Source organism: Cavia porcellus, unplaced genomic scaffold, assembly GCF_034190915.1.
Source record: "Cavia porcellus strain 051 isolate PalLab524CR breed Dunkin Hartley unplaced genomic scaffold, mCavPor4.1 scaffold_22, whole genome shotgun sequence".
In the NCBI taxonomy this organism is placed as follows: Eukaryota; Metazoa; Chordata; class Mammalia; order Rodentia; family Caviidae; genus Cavia; species Cavia porcellus.
In genome coordinates, this window is record NW_026947505.1 from 24,613,778 (window position 1) to 24,630,857 (window position 17,080).

At 34.3% G+C, this 17,080-nt stretch overlaps 1 long non-coding RNA gene across 1 annotated transcript in view; it reads left to right on the forward strand.

The window, feature by feature from the left end:
* Window positions 1-12,755, forward strand: part of LOC111756349 (uncharacterized) — a 60,613-nt gene extending 47,858 nt beyond the window's left edge. Inside the window, exon 6 of the long non-coding RNA XR_010042068.1 lies at window positions 11,246-12,755. This is a non-coding gene — a long non-coding RNA (uncharacterized LOC111756349). The remainder of the gene's footprint in view (window positions 1-11,245) is intronic.
* Window positions 12,756-17,080: the final 4,325 nt, after the last annotated feature.

A 17,080-nucleotide genomic window follows, 5' to 3' on the forward strand; every position in this document is an offset into this window, starting at 1 on the left:
TTTAATCCAATTTAGCATATATTAAGTGTTTTTCTCTCAGTAATATGTAGTCAATATTCTGTGGATTCTGATAAATGCAACTTTAATGGCATTTATTTCTAAGTTAATAGGAATGTTGTTTTGCTTTCTTTATTATGTAAATTTAAAATTTTTGAAATGTTTTCAAGTGCAAAAATGCTGAAAATTATAACTTACATGCCTTACAAAGTTTAACTACTAATCTAAGATTAAATAAGAACTCTTGCAATTTTCTTACCTTAATTTTTGACTTTTTAAATAAATGAAACAGTAGATAAAGCTGAAACTCACCTGTTTTTGGCACCTTTCTGTTGCTTGAGAAAATGTGTATCAATTCATTTATTTTATTTTATTTATTCTATTTTTGGCACTGGAACTCGCACTCAGGACCTCACATTTGCCAGGCAGGTGGTGTGCCATTGGCTGTATCCCCGGCCAATGCACTTAGTTTTAAATAAGTTTATATGTCTATAATTAATGTATATTATTGTTTTATATTTTAAATTTCCAAGTTTTACCTATAGAAACCATCATTTTCACTTAAAATTGATCCTTATATTTATTATAAATGTTGATTCACATGGTCATGTTCAATTGAATTGCTATTCATTACTCAAATATATGAGTAAAGTGCTAATTTTTGCTATAAATAAGCAAGTAGTTTGTGAGTTTGTTTTTACAATTGTAAGGCAACTGTATTAGTCAGCATTTAACTGCTGAGACAAAATACCTGACACTTGCATTTTAAAGGAGCAGGGGTTTATCTTACTTTAGCTCACAGTTCAGAGGTTTTAGTTCATGGTCTGCTGGATCCAAGGCAGAAGGACTGTGACAGAAAGGCATGGCAGAGGAGAGCTGCTCAACTCATGTCAGTCACCCAGAGCAAAGAGCTGAGGAATAGCCCAAGACAAGGCACCAAGAACCATAATTCTAAAGGTCACACTACCATGTCCCACACAGACACACCCAGCAGTGGATCTCACCAATCTCGCGTGTGTCTCTCTAATCTACCAAGTTGACGGTCAAAATGAACTATAATAATAACAAACATCATTTTACTTGTTTGTATTTTCTGCAGATGTGGAGATATTTCCTGAAGTTATTAGGAAATAAAATTTACTGGTAAACGAATATTTCTAAATTGAACTGTACTGAAGCTTGGTGCGGTGATACTTGCTTGTAATTCTAGCACTCAGGAGGCTGAGGCAAGAAGATTCCAGGCCAGCCTGGGCTACGTAACCATTTAAAGTCGGCCAAAGTGATATCTTGTCTCAAGAGGGAAAAGAAAGAAAGCAAGCAAGAAAGAAAGAAAGGAAGGAAGGGAAAAACAAAAAATCCCTAAACTGCACTGAATATAAGTCCTTTCTTACAAAAATCATCAGTTTACACTCCCACTGTTAATGCTCATCTTCTCTCATCAGCATTTGGATCATTTTAAACTTTTTTAAAACATTTTTAATTTATACCCAGGTTTCTTTCTTTGTGAATTGCTTATTAACATTCTCGACTAATTTTTCTATCAATTTCTTACTGATCTACAAGTATTTTCACATCTTTTACATTCAAGTGCTCTGAATACAAATATCTTTTCTCATAACTGAATAATTCAACAATGACATTTCACATATCCAGAATTACTAGTTTCATTGGAGCTCTATTTATTGAAATTTTGTATATTAGATACGCTTTTATATCCTATCTAAGAATACATTTCTCACCCCAGTGTCACAAAGTTATGCTAAATACTTTATCACTTTACTTTTTACTAAAAATATTATTCATTGTTAAAGTATGTACTGATTAAAAACATGCATGCTTAAGTCACAATCCTTTTGGGATAAATTTCAGCGTATGGTGTGAGTTAAAGGTCACTTTTTTTTTTTTTTTTTTTTTTTTTTTTTGTACCAGGGACTAAACTCACAACCTCACACTTACCGGGCAGGCACTTATACAGCTAAGTAAATCGCCAGCCCTTATAGGTCACATTTTATTTTTTTGTTAATAAAGGATCAATTAAGTCACTGGCTTTTTTTGAGTATTTTTTTCCCAGTGATTTGAATTATCTCTGACGTACACCAAACTCTCATGTATATGTGCATCTGTTTCTATTCTATGTTTTCCATATTTGATGAAATTTTGTCTATCCCTGTACTAATTTCACCTTATTTCTACTATTGCAGGTATATAGTAGGTCTTCATATACAAAAAAATCCCTTCTGTTGTTCTTGAAAACTGTTATGGATATTTTCCCACTTTTTCTTTCATAGGAACTTTTGATTTATCAATATTCATGAATTATCTTTTTAGAATTTTGATTGAAATTAGTTTTGATCTATAGATTAATTTTGGGAGAGCCAACAGCTTTTATAATATTTATTCTTGCCACATTTTCTTTTACGTTGCAATTTCTATTTTGGTTTTCCCATGATGATCTTTTTCCTACATTCATTCCTAGATATTCGAATGTTATTGCTGCTGTGTATGTTATATGTTAGGAAATGACAAAGTGTACCTACCAACCAAGAAAAAGAGGAGAACAAAATGTGCAGTACAGGAGGAAATGGAAAGTGTCACTAGCGGAAAACTTTCAAGTCAAGTAGTGACAGGACTATGACAGTGTCTAGATCAGAGGAAAGATGAAAAGACAGGTTTGTCAGTATAAATTCGACTCCAGACTAGCAGCACTTAATTAGAGAACTAATATAGCTCACACAGACCCAGAAGGTGGTTGATATTTGTCAGTTCTGAAGTTTGTTGGTTTGAGTGTTTAGAGAAAAAGCAATAGCTAAGTTAAGGAGTATATTGGTCAAACATTGGAGATTTACAGTACAGAAGCAGTTGCTTAATTTCCTACAGTGCTTAGAGTCTGTGATGCGTAACATCCATATATCTTTGGCCTTCGAATCTCAAGAAGCTAAGCTTTATAGAAAAGTACTGAGCTCCTATAAGAAATAACATGGCTAAGTGGGAGGGACAGGGAAGGGGGACAAAACTTGGATATCGTACATGTTTCATTGCCTCTGAGAGGCTCAAGTTCAAAGGAATTTGTAAGTTTTTTCTTCTCAATTTAAAGAAAATGTCTATTTTTTTGTATTGTCTGAGGTTTTATCGATATATTTGATACAAAGGGGTTTCACTATGGCATATCTACAAAATGATGAGCTAAAAGTATGTTCAAGTAACTGTATATATACAACCTATTATGAAATGAAGGAAATATTTGCAAGTTTACATACTATTTCCTTTTTGATTATCAAACATGAGAAGGCCCCAAATACATCTCCCTATGGAATATAAGCCCATGTCACCTACTAATTAGTGTTATACACAAAGGAGATTCTTAAGGTCACTTGATGCTCAATTTCTTGATAAGTAAGAGAAAGTTCTAGTATTCTTAAAATATCATAACTATAGTTTTATATTCCAATCTTTCTTCTTTTTTGTTCTCTATTAGGTACCAGTTCACAGATAAAAATAGATGACTAGAGGGAACTCACGGGTGATTTTGTGAAGTTGCAAATGTAGATATTAAATAAAAAGCACAGTTTCAAAGAGCTATAGTTTCCTCCATTAAAGAGATGTTTGTACAATTTTAATTCTGTCTGTAGCAAATGTCGCTGTTATATGTGTGATGGAGATTTTTTTCCTCCAAAGGAATGTTTGGGACTCCACTCTGTAAATTATAAATAAAAACAAAGAGAATGAGAAGATAAATATCAAGGTCTAAGGTAGGCAATATTGGAAAAGGTACTTCAATTAAAAAACAATACAGAGAGCTTTGTTGGGAAAGGATTCACATACTGCAAGAGAGAAACCCAGCAACAGTAAATAGGCAGTGGAATGGTACATGGGAAAAGGCATACAATTTTTATTCAGATGTCAAATTCATCTTCTTATTTTTGAATTAAATTTACTTTAAAATTTACATATAGTAAAATTCGTCCCATGTGGTTTCATCTCTGAAATTTCAATATATGCCATTAGTGTGCAGGTCACTGCCGTCACCTGTCTAAAGTCAGCAGTGAGTGAACACAAATATGCACACAACCACCAGGCTCCACAGGATGTCATGGGATTTCCTGGCCCCCACACACAAAAGGCCAGAACATTCATTGAAGAGAGGACAATAGTGATCTTGTTAACATTCTGGAGATCTCCAAGGGCACAGTAAGATTGTCCCGCCCCAGAGACATTCCCTATTGTCCCAATGACAGCAATTTATATGCCTGCAGTGCTACAACTTTGCACACTAGCCTCATTTGAATTACTGTTTTGCTGACTTATACTTGAAGATTGCTGGGACTCTTTGTCTCTAAGATTTGCACCACTGAGATAAATATTGGTGTGTTAAGATTCTCTTCCTTTTCTGTTCACTTCCTTATGAAAGAATATCCTACACAAAATGGAGAAGGCTTCTCTCCAAAAACCTTTGGATGGGTCTTCTTGTAATGACATTGGGTTGAAAACTTGCATTGTGTTGTTAATTTTTATATAATTCTGCACAATCATAAGCAAAAAATATTGTTATGATCTCATCAAAAATCCTATGGTTAAATTATTTTTCAATAAATAATGTAAAAGAAGAAAAAATCTTTTCATTCATGAGGCTATGATCTTAGAGATGGAATTAAATGATTCCTGTTCATCTATGCTCAAAATAAGACTCCTAGTCAATATATGGTGTGTAAATGAAAAGTGGAAAAATATGCCTCATGGGTGTTTATCTGTTTCATTTCAACAAAATAGGAATGTTTACATGGCCATTCATTTCAGAATTATATACATTTTATTATGAAAACCCAATGAAATGAGGTGAGCTGGGACTTCTTGTAGTAGTTAATATAGAAATTATTTCATCAAAGATGAATAAGAATGCTACTCTTTGGGCTATATAGTACTGCAAGCACTTTCGTCGTTTCAACATATATTAAAGTTTCTACAACATCACTATCAGCCTTTGACATATTGGGTGTTGTGTTACTAGAAACTCTCCTAGAGATTTTTTGAAAGAGATTATTCTTTGTATTTTCAAATAATTCATCGTTTTAATATTTCTTATTAATATTGATGGAATTTCATACTCTTTTGCACTACCGCATCTTCCTAAAACTCAACTGGGATCAACCCAGAGGATGAGGTCTTTCCCTACTTGTACCCTACTGGGATATAAAGGTCATGTGTGGCATCATATCCAAGAGGGATGCTGGGTGAAGTTCTTCAAAATTTTCCCAGTAAAAGACCTTTATTATGTTCTTTTTTAACAATACTACCAACGACTTACATGTACATGGCAAAAGCTAATTTTTCCTGTATTGGGAGAAAGAGACTCTAACAGTCTGGATTTACCAGCTGTTAAACATATAGATTAGAATTAGACCTGAGTGAAGATTTGTGTGCAAGCCAACATTTTTCCTACAGCTTTAATGAGCCCCTCTTGCACTGCGAAGCCTTGACCTCTAAAGCTTTCAAGTTTGTGCTGGCACACTGTTTGTAGGAGACATGGAGGAAATTGTGAATTCATGTTAACTCTCCTATAAACACAAACAGACCAAATGGGTAGCCCTAGCTAATTCTAGGAAGGCAACCAGGGAATTCTGTGGTTGTAAGCACTGTCTTGTGTCAGATGATATCTCAGAGATGCTTCTGGGAATGTGTTTAATCAATCTTTTATCCCCTCTTATATGAATTGGGCTGAGGCTATGTGTTTGAATGAGATTTTGATTGCCAGCTCTCTTGAGGGGGTAATACAGTTATATTTTTATGCAGCAATACATGCTAAATGTTTCACAAAAAATAATTGGACACATGATTAATAGCTCATAAATGCCCACTTAGCATAGGGTGGTGCTTTGTAGGAAAGTGTTTGTTTTCCTTTGAGAACTGAATTTAGGTCACAGATCACTGAATATAAACAGGAGACCATATATATATATTTTAAAACAAAGACAAAACATAATATGGCTCAAACTGTGAAGGAGTGCTTAACCATAAACTTACCATGAATTGCTTTTGTGTTAGAAATTTTATCTTTATGCTCATGAAAATGTCTGTCAGTGAATGACAGTATGGTATGCATTTTACCTTTAGCCTTTTCTATCTCTCAAACAGAATCTCTTCAATAGAATCTGATAAATAGCATCACGAGGTCAGCTTTTATCTGGTCCACATAGACTGTCCAGCATAGTTGCTAGAGATCTGATGAGTGAATGAGTAAATCACCAAGTCCTCACCCCCTCTTAAAAATGATCAGACTTCAAACTAAACCGTCTTTTGCTGGTGGATGAAATTTTTATGAGGTTAAAAGGAAAAAGCCCAACATCCCTTGCTCATAGGCACTGAAAATAAAACCAGTGACAATCAGAGTCAGCAAACTCGGGTAATTTGCACAATGTTTTGTTAGAGATGAGCAATTGAGAGTCAGACAAGGACTCAGCACATAACTATGTGATCTTGGTCTTAGGCAACAATGACTATTTCTCATTTTGTTTCCCTTTCAGAAGAACATATCATGTGTCCATTAAATTATTTCAAAATCAATTTTTGACTCATGAGCAGAATGACATTCAATAATCCCTAAAGTATGATTACACCAGGGGTTTGACAAGCATATAACCACTGCAAGATACATACAGTGAGACCAACTTACCTTTGATTGAGTTTAATGTAGAAATTTAGAAATGATAGTGGTCTCATTAAGGAAGTGTGAGTAACTATTGGTGTGTCAACAGGAGTCAGAGAAAGCTCTCTCTATCAAAGTCATTCCAAAGTGCTGCTGTAAAACTACTAAGGGTTTCATAGTTTTTTTCTTTTTTTCATAAAATCCAATTACATTAGCTAGCAACATGTGAAAATGTAAAAATTAGTAAACTTTTATAATTTCAAATTAAAGAGTTTTTTGAAGAGCATAACCAGTAGTAACTTAGCAGTAGCATTCTTCCTAAAGGAAACCTTGGTGAGGTCTAAGGAAATATGTAAATGTCTCCTACATTTCTTTTAAAATTATGATGTAATGTTCAGGAAAACTTCTTAGCAGGGAATAGATGCCAAAGCCTATGATTAGAATATCCCCTGCTCTTCTTAACGGATAAAGACAGAAGGATCCCCAACTGAAAATTAATAGTAAAACCATTACGAATTCAGGGCTAAGAATTAGCAGGTCAAAGGAAACCAAAAACAGGTTTGAAGATAACTGATGAACAAACATCATTATGAAAGAACAAGTGCAAGATTCTAGAGAACTATGTTGTATTTGTTGAAATAAGCCATTCTGTGTGGGCTGAAGGTGAGCTCTTGCCCTGAATGCTGTCATAGCGTGAAGGAGCTGAGAGAGCAATAACGTTATTTAAGCATTTTTGATGAGAAGGTGGTTGATCCAGTTGGAAGATTGCAGGAGAGATGTATTAGGATTTTCTAGACAAGTAGAATTGGTTTTTATAAGTATATGTAATTTTATAAATATATTTAGTTTCATTCATGAACATTAATATTTTATATATTTCTATATCATAAAGGTTTGTTTTAAAATGCTCTTTCACTGAATCATAGAATTTAAGTCAAAAGAAAACTTTCGGCCCAGAGAGAGTAGCTGTTTCATCTATGCCATTGTGAGTCACATAATATTTTGGTCAACTTCAGACTTGTATATAATACTGGTTCCTTAAGATTATAATGAAGTTGAAAAATTTCTTTGTCTAATGATCTGTAGCTTTCACAATACTGCAGTGCTGTGAATTACTTACATGTTTATGATGATGCTGGTATAAAAATACTTACTGTTCCCAGCCACTCATATAAATATAGCAAGTACAATTATGGAGAGTATATAATGCTTGATAAAATGAGCATATTGCAGGTTTGTGTATTTACCATACTACATATTTTATCTTTACTTTAAGTGTACTTCTACTTATAAAAAAGGTTTACTGTAAACATCACATGTTTGTTGCATCTCTTGGTTGTATTAAAAGGTCATGTCGAATGATTGATCAATAACTTTTAGAACTTTGTGAATTTACTTAATGATGTTTGTTTTGTAATGACATAATCATCTAATGATACATTTCTCAGAGCACAAGCCTGTTAAAAGAAAACATAACTCAGGGAGAGGGAGAGAGAGAGAGAGAGAGAGAAAGAGAGAGAGAGAGAGAGAGAAAGAGAGAGAGAGGGAGAGATTGATTTAGGAAATTGCCACATGTGATTACAGCAGCTGCCCAGGTTGAAATCTGTAGATAGTGGGCAGGTAGAGCATCCAGATAAGAGTTGATGTTGCAATCTTGAAGTTTAATTCCTTCTTTGGGAAACCTTTGTCTTTGCCCTTTAGGCGTTCATCTGATTGAATGTGTCCTAATCATATTATGCAAGGTAATCTGTTTTACTTACAGTCTATTGATTGAAATGTGAATTATGTCTAAAAATACCTTCCTGAGAATATTTATACTGTGGTTCAACCAAATATCTGTATATAATTACCCAGGAAAGTTGACAAATAAAATTAGACATCACCGCAGGCTTCTAAATGTTTGCCAGAAGACTGTATTTCAAGACACAGTGTTGGTAAATTCAGTCCTTCATTATACCAAGACTAGAAAACTTGGCTTCATCAACACCTGGAGAGGTATTCTGATCTGAAGACTGGTAGTTAAATGAGATGCCAGTTTATGAACTTGAGGTGTAACTGTCACACATATTTAAGATATTTAAATTGGTATGTTCTCTGTGTAAAGACATATCTATTTAAAAGTAATATTGTCATCGAAAATTTGCTAAGTGAACAAGAAACCAAAATGAGAGATTACACAATCCAAATATGTAGAGGCACATGTGTAAGACTGATTGAATCATTCATTTCCACAATACGAGTTTTGCTTGCAAGGGAGTTGGAATGATGCTATGTGTTTGTCTCTGGCCAAGCCCTTTTCTGGCAGACACTTAAATTCACTGAAAGTTGCCTTCTCTTCCAGGCTTATATCTCAGACCCTTGCCCCTTTGATTGACATATTTTTATTAATCATGTTGTCTTTCAAAACAGATATCCACTCTATTTCTTTGATATGAACCCACCTATTTTTGTATATTTTTTGATCCTCAAGGTCAAAAATTTTCCCTAATTATTATGCTTTTGGAACTGACATCACTTAGCAGGGATATTTAAATGTGTTGGTGAATAGACCAAGAGATGAATGAGCAACACATGAACTCTACATACAGCTTCAGGGTAGGTTCGAGAGAAGAGAGGATTACTACAGGCTTGGGAGATGTCTACTTCGGGATCTTTGTTACCTGTAAAATAAAGATCATGAAGTTAACACATGGGATTATTTTGAGACTAACACAATGCACATGAAACAACTAATAAATATATGCTAATAATCAATAATTCCATGAATTTACTTCTTCTTTACTCCTTCCCCCGCCCTGGTGTTTGTACATATATGATGGTGGAGAGTAAAGTGAACTGTTTATCTTTGATCAAGGGTCAGTGGCTCACACATAATAATGAGGGTCACAAGACTCCATTCCAGTTCTAGTAAATTCTAGACACAACCTAAAGTGTATTTGTCACCTTGGAGTTGTTCTTCTCTATATATAAATGACTATCCCAAATCATGTTATTATATGAAGGATATCTTAGTGGTGAATGATAAAACCTGAACAGCCCCATGTCTGAAATGGATGCCTGATCTATGAAGAATGTGATACAGATGGTCAACTATAAAAGATATTATCAAATAAAGTACTCCTTCCTCCAAAAGAGGAGTAAAAGACAAAGAGAATTATAGTTTTTCCTAACTTTCTTGGTATTTGTCTTCTGTGTTTGAGGCTATAAACTATTAGTAAGACTTCTAAAAAATAAATATGGATTTATAAGTGACAGCTATAAAATGAGACATTCTGACAAGATCTAAGAAGTACAGGTAAGTGTCTGATGACCTGAATTTTGATCTGATCTGAGCACATTTGGGCTGCACATCCTCTAACACTTGACTTGATTGTTCCAAACTTCAGTTTCCTCTTGCTAATAACTATCCTAGAACTCCACTGAGGATTAAGGAAGAAAAAGCCTTGCAAATGTTCATCATTCAAATATTCAAGTGTCAATTATTATCATAGTTAAATAACCTTGTAATGGAAATTTTTTTATGCATAATATTCTTTACATTTTTGTAATGCCTGACATTTGGGATCATAAAATTTTCATAAGACTTAGTAGTATATGTGTGATATGTATAGTATATTTTAAAATATTTAAAAGTATATCTGGTTGCTAAATGTAAGTTTCTTCAGTTTGAATAGAGTCATTATATTTCATATTTCAGGCTACAAATATATTTTTATCTAACTTTAGTAGCTACATAGCCATTGACTGAGTTTAGAGTATTTTATATCAAAAATAATTTTTAAAAAAGATTTTACTGTGAACCAAAAGACAAAAGATAGCATGAGAGATTCACATTCTTAATTGGTTTAGAAATTCTCAGTTTTTAGCTAGGTAAGATGGTAGTTACTGTACCCACAAATTTTTTCAAGGACTAATGCAGTCTTCAGTGGCTGGATCTTGAATTTCATTTTGCTCAGGTATTTGCTACTCTGTTGGGCAGAATCCTCAGGAGAATGATTTTGAAGAAAAGATCTGAAAGGAAAAGGGAGTGAATGAGCCTTGCAAAGAAGTGGGAGAAAATGTTCCTGGTCAGGAAGAACAAGAAGTGAGGCCGTGAGATGAGACCCAGCTCTGCAGGTTGTAGAAATATATAAAGCACAGGGGAGTCAGTCTGCCCAGGAACACACCAAGCCGAGAGGCACACACCTGACGGAAAGTCACAGCAGTGGGTTGCGTATATCTGGGTCTTTCGAACAATGTTGTCATCCCCTGGAATGCTCTCCTTCTCCAGTTTGTTCTTAAAATGTTATTCGCACTTCAGAAATTAGCTCAGATTCTGCCCCCGCTTTCCCTTACATTGGATTCTTCACCCTTACACAGTGAACACACAATTCTTGCCTTGTCTTATACTGCAATTCACTGAGAAATTTGCAGCTTAAAAACTGCTTACAATAACATGACCTCTGATGGTAAAAACTCACCCTCAGATACCCTGTGGGCTTTGATGTGCACAGAGGAAAATGTTTCCGGGACTAGTGGGGTAGCTGTGTGGCCAAGGCAGAATATGTGTCTCCTCATGCAGGGATCATTTCAGTAACCTCCAGCCTTTACTGTCTCCTGTGTCTCTAGGTCCACCATCGGCTGAGGACAGAGGTCATGCCTGTCTTCTCCTTTCTGTCTCCTCTACTGTCTGGTTTCTGGAGCTGAGCCTGTCACACTTCAACCTAGACCCCCAGGACAGTGCCCTGTTGTCTGCCTTGATCCACTCTAATTCTTCTTCGAATACACTCGAGCTACTGCAGCAGCTTTGCCACAATACAAGTGACAAGAGAATTTAAGTCTGCTGGGGTGGTCCTTAGCCAGTTACTGGCAGATAGGGATAACACTTGACACCCCGGAGTCACTCTGATGAATGAAGCTGAATCTGTCCCACTCTGAGACTTCACTTGAGATGTGCACTTGCATGTTCCTTTATCTTCTTGTTCCCAGACACACTGTGTCCTGACTCCTTCCCCCGCGCACTGAGCACCAACCTCCTTCCTCGTCCTCCAGTGTAGCACAATGTTGCTCGATACAGTGGATTGATAAGTGTTTACTGAATGAAAATTGGCTGTGGACCAACCTGAAAGCAGATAATCAATATACTGATGAATGTTATCATTTGTTTATGCAACAAGTATTACTATGGGGCAGTCTTCCATGTATTTATTATTTTACCATTTCATGAAAACAAGCATGACTCCTCTCATGAGTCACAGAAGGGTGATTCTATTTTTTTTTTTTTTTAAGCGGTTCCGAGGATCGAACTCATGACCACCTGCTTGCAAGGCAGGGGCTCATGCCACTGAGCTAAATCCCCAGCCCTGGATGATTCTATTTTTAACCTAAGGATACTTGTCATCTTTAGTTTTTTTTTTTTTTTCTATCATATAAATTGTGAAAATTTGTTAAATTTCACAGTCACCAAATCTGGTTAACACATTTAATTAATATATGATTTTAATAGTTAACTTGCACAGATAGTTCATATAGTATTTTTAACACTAAACAGCACTCTCATTGCTTTTGAAGCAGAACACTCAATTTTTCTAAAGAAAACAAAAGATACTTGTGGATATCAATTTTAAAAAATACTGATGGAGTGAAGGACTGTTTTAAAATTATGCAATCTAGACTTAGGAAATAAGGCCAGTAAACACTGAAAAACAGGACTTTTTAGTATAACTTTTCCAGGAAACTTAATTTTGTTTGAATTAAAACTCATATGCACATACACAAGCATGTGTGTACACATACAGAAAACATTAAGGAAGAGGTTCTTTTAATTATAAATGCTATCTGCTTACATATATTTTCCTATGGCATGTTTCAGGTTTAACTTGGCACCGTGCATGTTCCCAAACCATTTTACTCTTCACACAAGCATGTGGACTACTTAATGTATTCTCACTCTAGTTCTCAAAACCATTTGCATATTGAAACTATGCATACATTTTAAAGTCTTAATTAGTTTAATTTGTATTATAAATGCATGCTCTTATAGAAAAAAAGATATACATAGTACGACACTTGGAGAAAAAGAGGAATTATGGAAGCATTTAATGAACTACAATAAAGTTATCCAAGATCTAATCACCCAGAGATTATCATTGTTAGTATTTTTAGGATTGTTCCTTTTATGTATATTTAATTTATACATACAACATAATAAATTACTTGGGAATAAGTTTTTAAGTTACATCATATTGTAAAAACAGTTTGATATCTGACTTTTCTTATTTAATATATCATCAGACTTTTCCACTGCTTTATTCTTCAGTTATGACTTTTATATGTTATTCAATATTCTATCATATTGCCTATCATAATTTACTTAACTCTCTCTGTTACTGGACTTTTAGTTTCTAATCTATTGCTCTTATAAAAGTGATAAGAACATTATATATCACAAGTGATGTAACACATATCCTTATAATATCAATATAGTCCTACAAGTAAATTAATAATAATAGAAATATGTTGCTTTGGGAAAGTATATAGCAGTTTCTTTTCCCATGAACAGTAAGAGAAACTACAATTGCTTCAAGCACTGTAAGCAATTTCATAAAATAAAAACAAAATTTTGGTTTCACTAATGAAAAATTATACCTTGTTATTTAATTCCATTTTAGAAAAGAAGCAAAGATTGATTTATTTCACCTTTGTCTAATGGTAGAATTTTTATTAATGCTTCATATAGTTCAGTGTGTTATATACATTACAAATATTTTTATTTCTATTATGAAATATACTTAAAAGCAATATATATATAAATTATATATATGAAGTATATGTATGAAGTATATGTATGAAGTATATATGCTTCATGAAATACATATATGTATATGTATATGTATATGTATATGTATATGTATATGTATATGTATATGTATATATGAAGTTTGTAGACCACTAATGGTCAATAAATACCCACGATTCCAAAACAGCCTTAAAAAACAAAAGATGAGCATTACTTTAAGGACCTTGGTATGTTGCTTTCCTATCACTTTTCTCCTCTCCTTATCCCAAATGTAATTATTAACTTGAAATTTGTTTGAATTTGTGCCTTGCTTTTTGTAACTTAAAATAACTGCATAGTAAACACTATTCAATTTTGCCTGCTTTGGCAGTTTGTATACATGAGATAATGTTTTGTGAATATACATTGCAAATACAGTGGTACCTCGGTCGTTGAATAGTTGCAAGCTCGAACTTTACTTCAACAGCAAAGTTCAAAAACAAACAAACAAAAAAAAAATATCTGCTGTGTTCATAAGTTAAACGGAAAATCTGACTTGAAAAAACCTCTACCGGCAGAGAGTGAATCACGTGTCACGTCTCGCAGCAGATACAAAGGGCTGATGACACTTTGGTCTAAATGTGGCTCTCCCCTGGAATACACAATGTTTATACGAGTGCATTAAAACTTTCATCACTGTGCTTTTTGTTAATTTTAAAAAAGCTTTATTTGCATAAAATATCATAACCGTGGCTGCAAAGAAAGTTAGTGATATCAGCAGAAGAGCTACGAGAAAGCTGAGAACCAAGACTGAGTTAGACAAGTCAATTTGAAATTTGTTAAAGTCCTGGAGAAATGATTGTATAAGTGCAATTTTGGGGCCTTAGAACCAATTATTTTTTCTCATGGGAAAAATATGTTCAGTTCTCCAACTTAAGAGGAACAAACAGGAATTTGGAATGAATGTCCAGTGCATGAAGCTATAGACATTGATTCCCATTGTCTCTTATTATGTCATAGGCAAATACTTACATTATTGTATTCTTATGAACAATGTTGCCAGCACAGGTCATCCCTGAAGTTTTCATTTGGATATATGCTCTGGTATTTTTTGTTTACTTTGGTTTTTTGTGTGTCTTTATGCAAATAATTAAAAGAGGCATCCTTATAATTTCACGCACATCTTTGTTCAGCTATACCAAATCACTTTTGAAACTAATTACACTAATTTATAATCCTTTCAGTAAAATATGAGAACTTCAGTTGCACTCTATCTTTGGTATTAATGAGTTGAGATAGTACTTTATTGTGATTTCAATTTGTATCTTTGATGGAAGGAAGAAAATATATTTTCTTCAGATTCCATAATTCATACATGGGACCGTCTCCTGCAACAAAAATCAGACTAAGAGAAAAACAAACAAATGTATTAATGCCTGCAGCATGTATTACAGGGTAGTAACATCAGTTCAAAAGTTATTCAAAACAGTGTTTAGGGCACAGTTTCATCTTCAACAAAGACCAAAAAGTCTTAGAAAAAGGACAACGCAAAGAGAAAAGAGCCCTAGATTTTTGTGGATGGGAAAATTGTGGAAAAGAAAGATAGACTGATCTCATTTTGTTCTGATGCCATCTTGGAGCTCACAAAGCTGTAAAGGAAAATTTTTAGCCTTTTCTTGAGGGGGAATGGTGTAGACAAGCATTTTGTATTTGTAGATGTCTATCTAACCTTTAGGCCAATAAAAAGGGAAGGCAGAGAGTCCGTTTACATAACTACTGATAGCTCAACAATCCTTCCTTCAGTGACGGTTCATGTTTCCTCTTCTTTGTGCGTTTTCTTATTTGTTCATGAAAAGTCTATATATTGTGAATAATAACCATTTATTATTGTTAGGTTCACGGGCTGGGTCCTCCACAGCAGAATAGAAAAACCACTCTATGCTTCACACCTTGCCTGCAAGAAACCCTTTTACTCTGGGTTCCCGATACAAGGAGCCCACAGAAGTTGTCCTATACCCTTTGCTTGGTGCCCAAAATTACTGATGTCCTACCTGGACATCCCTGTCTCTTGGAAAGTGTCCACATTTTTACTTGACTCAGTAAGATCTCCGTCTCAACAAAACCTCCCTCCCCTATGTAGACCACCCCTGTAAAATACGCCTGCTGCCCGCTTTCAGGGCCAATGGTCTTTACATCCTTGGCCGGACAGTACCCGGTCTGCATAAAGTTATCGCCATTTGTTTCACCTTAGCCTGCCTCAGTGGTCTCAGTTGTGCATCCGTTTTAGCCTAACAGTTACATTGTTAAAAAATATCTTATTCTACTTATGCTTGTCTGTTTTTATTTTCTCTTTTTCTTTATGTGTCTTCTCTGAACAGAAGAATGACTCTAAAAGAGTTGAATCCCTTGATTTTTGTTGAATAGTTTGTGCCTCATTTAAGAAAACTTTATTTCAAAGTTATAAATTTATCTTCTTAAATCATTTTTTAAAATACTAGTTTTAAAACATTATATGTAAGCTTTTAATCACTCCAGAATTTGTTTTTGTATATCATGTGAGGAAGGGATCTGCTAAAAAATGTCCACATAGATTAATTGTTATTCCAGTATAATTTATTGTATAAACTCTCTCTTTTTAAAAATTGATCTTTGGTTTCATTCTGGCATTTTTTTTTTTGGATACACACATATCTAAACACACACCATACATGCACGTACTTTTAGGTCCAATGAATTATTTCTCCTATTTGCTCAACCTTTTTTCCGTACTAGAGGGTCTACCTTTTTAACTTTATAATCAGTCCTATCTGGTAGGCGAAGTTGCATGTTCTTGGCTTGGATTTTTAAACTCTTCTATAGTAACTTATAAATCACCTTGTCAAGTTTACAAAATCCCCAAGTGAAGAAAGCCTGTAAGTATTTATATTAAAATCTTTTGAATTTTTTTGAAAACTGATTAATAATATTTCCTTATCTGCTGTTCTGACTCATATCTAGATGTCCCCCCAAAGCCTCATGCACTCATAGCTGGGGCTTTTTAGAGCTGGCTGGAGCTAGGATGTATGATACTGGAATTAAGAATGTGTGGTATAGTACTAAATTGGTTCACTGGTTAGAATTAGCACAGTTCTAGGTGACACTACCCAAAAGTGTCCCCTGGTTTTTTGGATGAGATAGAAGGGAAAGGGCTGCCATTGCTGCTGCTTCTGCTGCTTACTGCCTTCTTCCTGCCACCAAGATCTGTTTCTCCTCTGTGATACCCCGCTGCCATACCATCCTGCCTTGGAGTCAGCTGACTATGAACTGAAACCTCTACAAACTGAGCTGAAATAAACCTTTACTCTTTAACTTGTAAGTATCAGGTACTTTTCTCAGATTTGAGAAAACAGACAGTTGCTTTCTTTTCCAATTATGTATTCTTTCAGATGTTTTAACTTTTCCTACTTTTTATGTAAGGTCTAAGATTTATTCTTAAGTGGCTTACTTTGTTGCTGCTATATATATTATCATTAATTAACATTTCTTCTGTATTTATTGCTAATGCCTATTGATCTGGAAAATTTAAATTTTTGATTAGTTTTATTATGTAAGCTACAATGTTAGAGCTCTTTCATAAGTAATTTTACTAACCTAAATAATACCTTCAATTTTCATAATTGGTTTTAAATTTAATTTTTTATATTGTA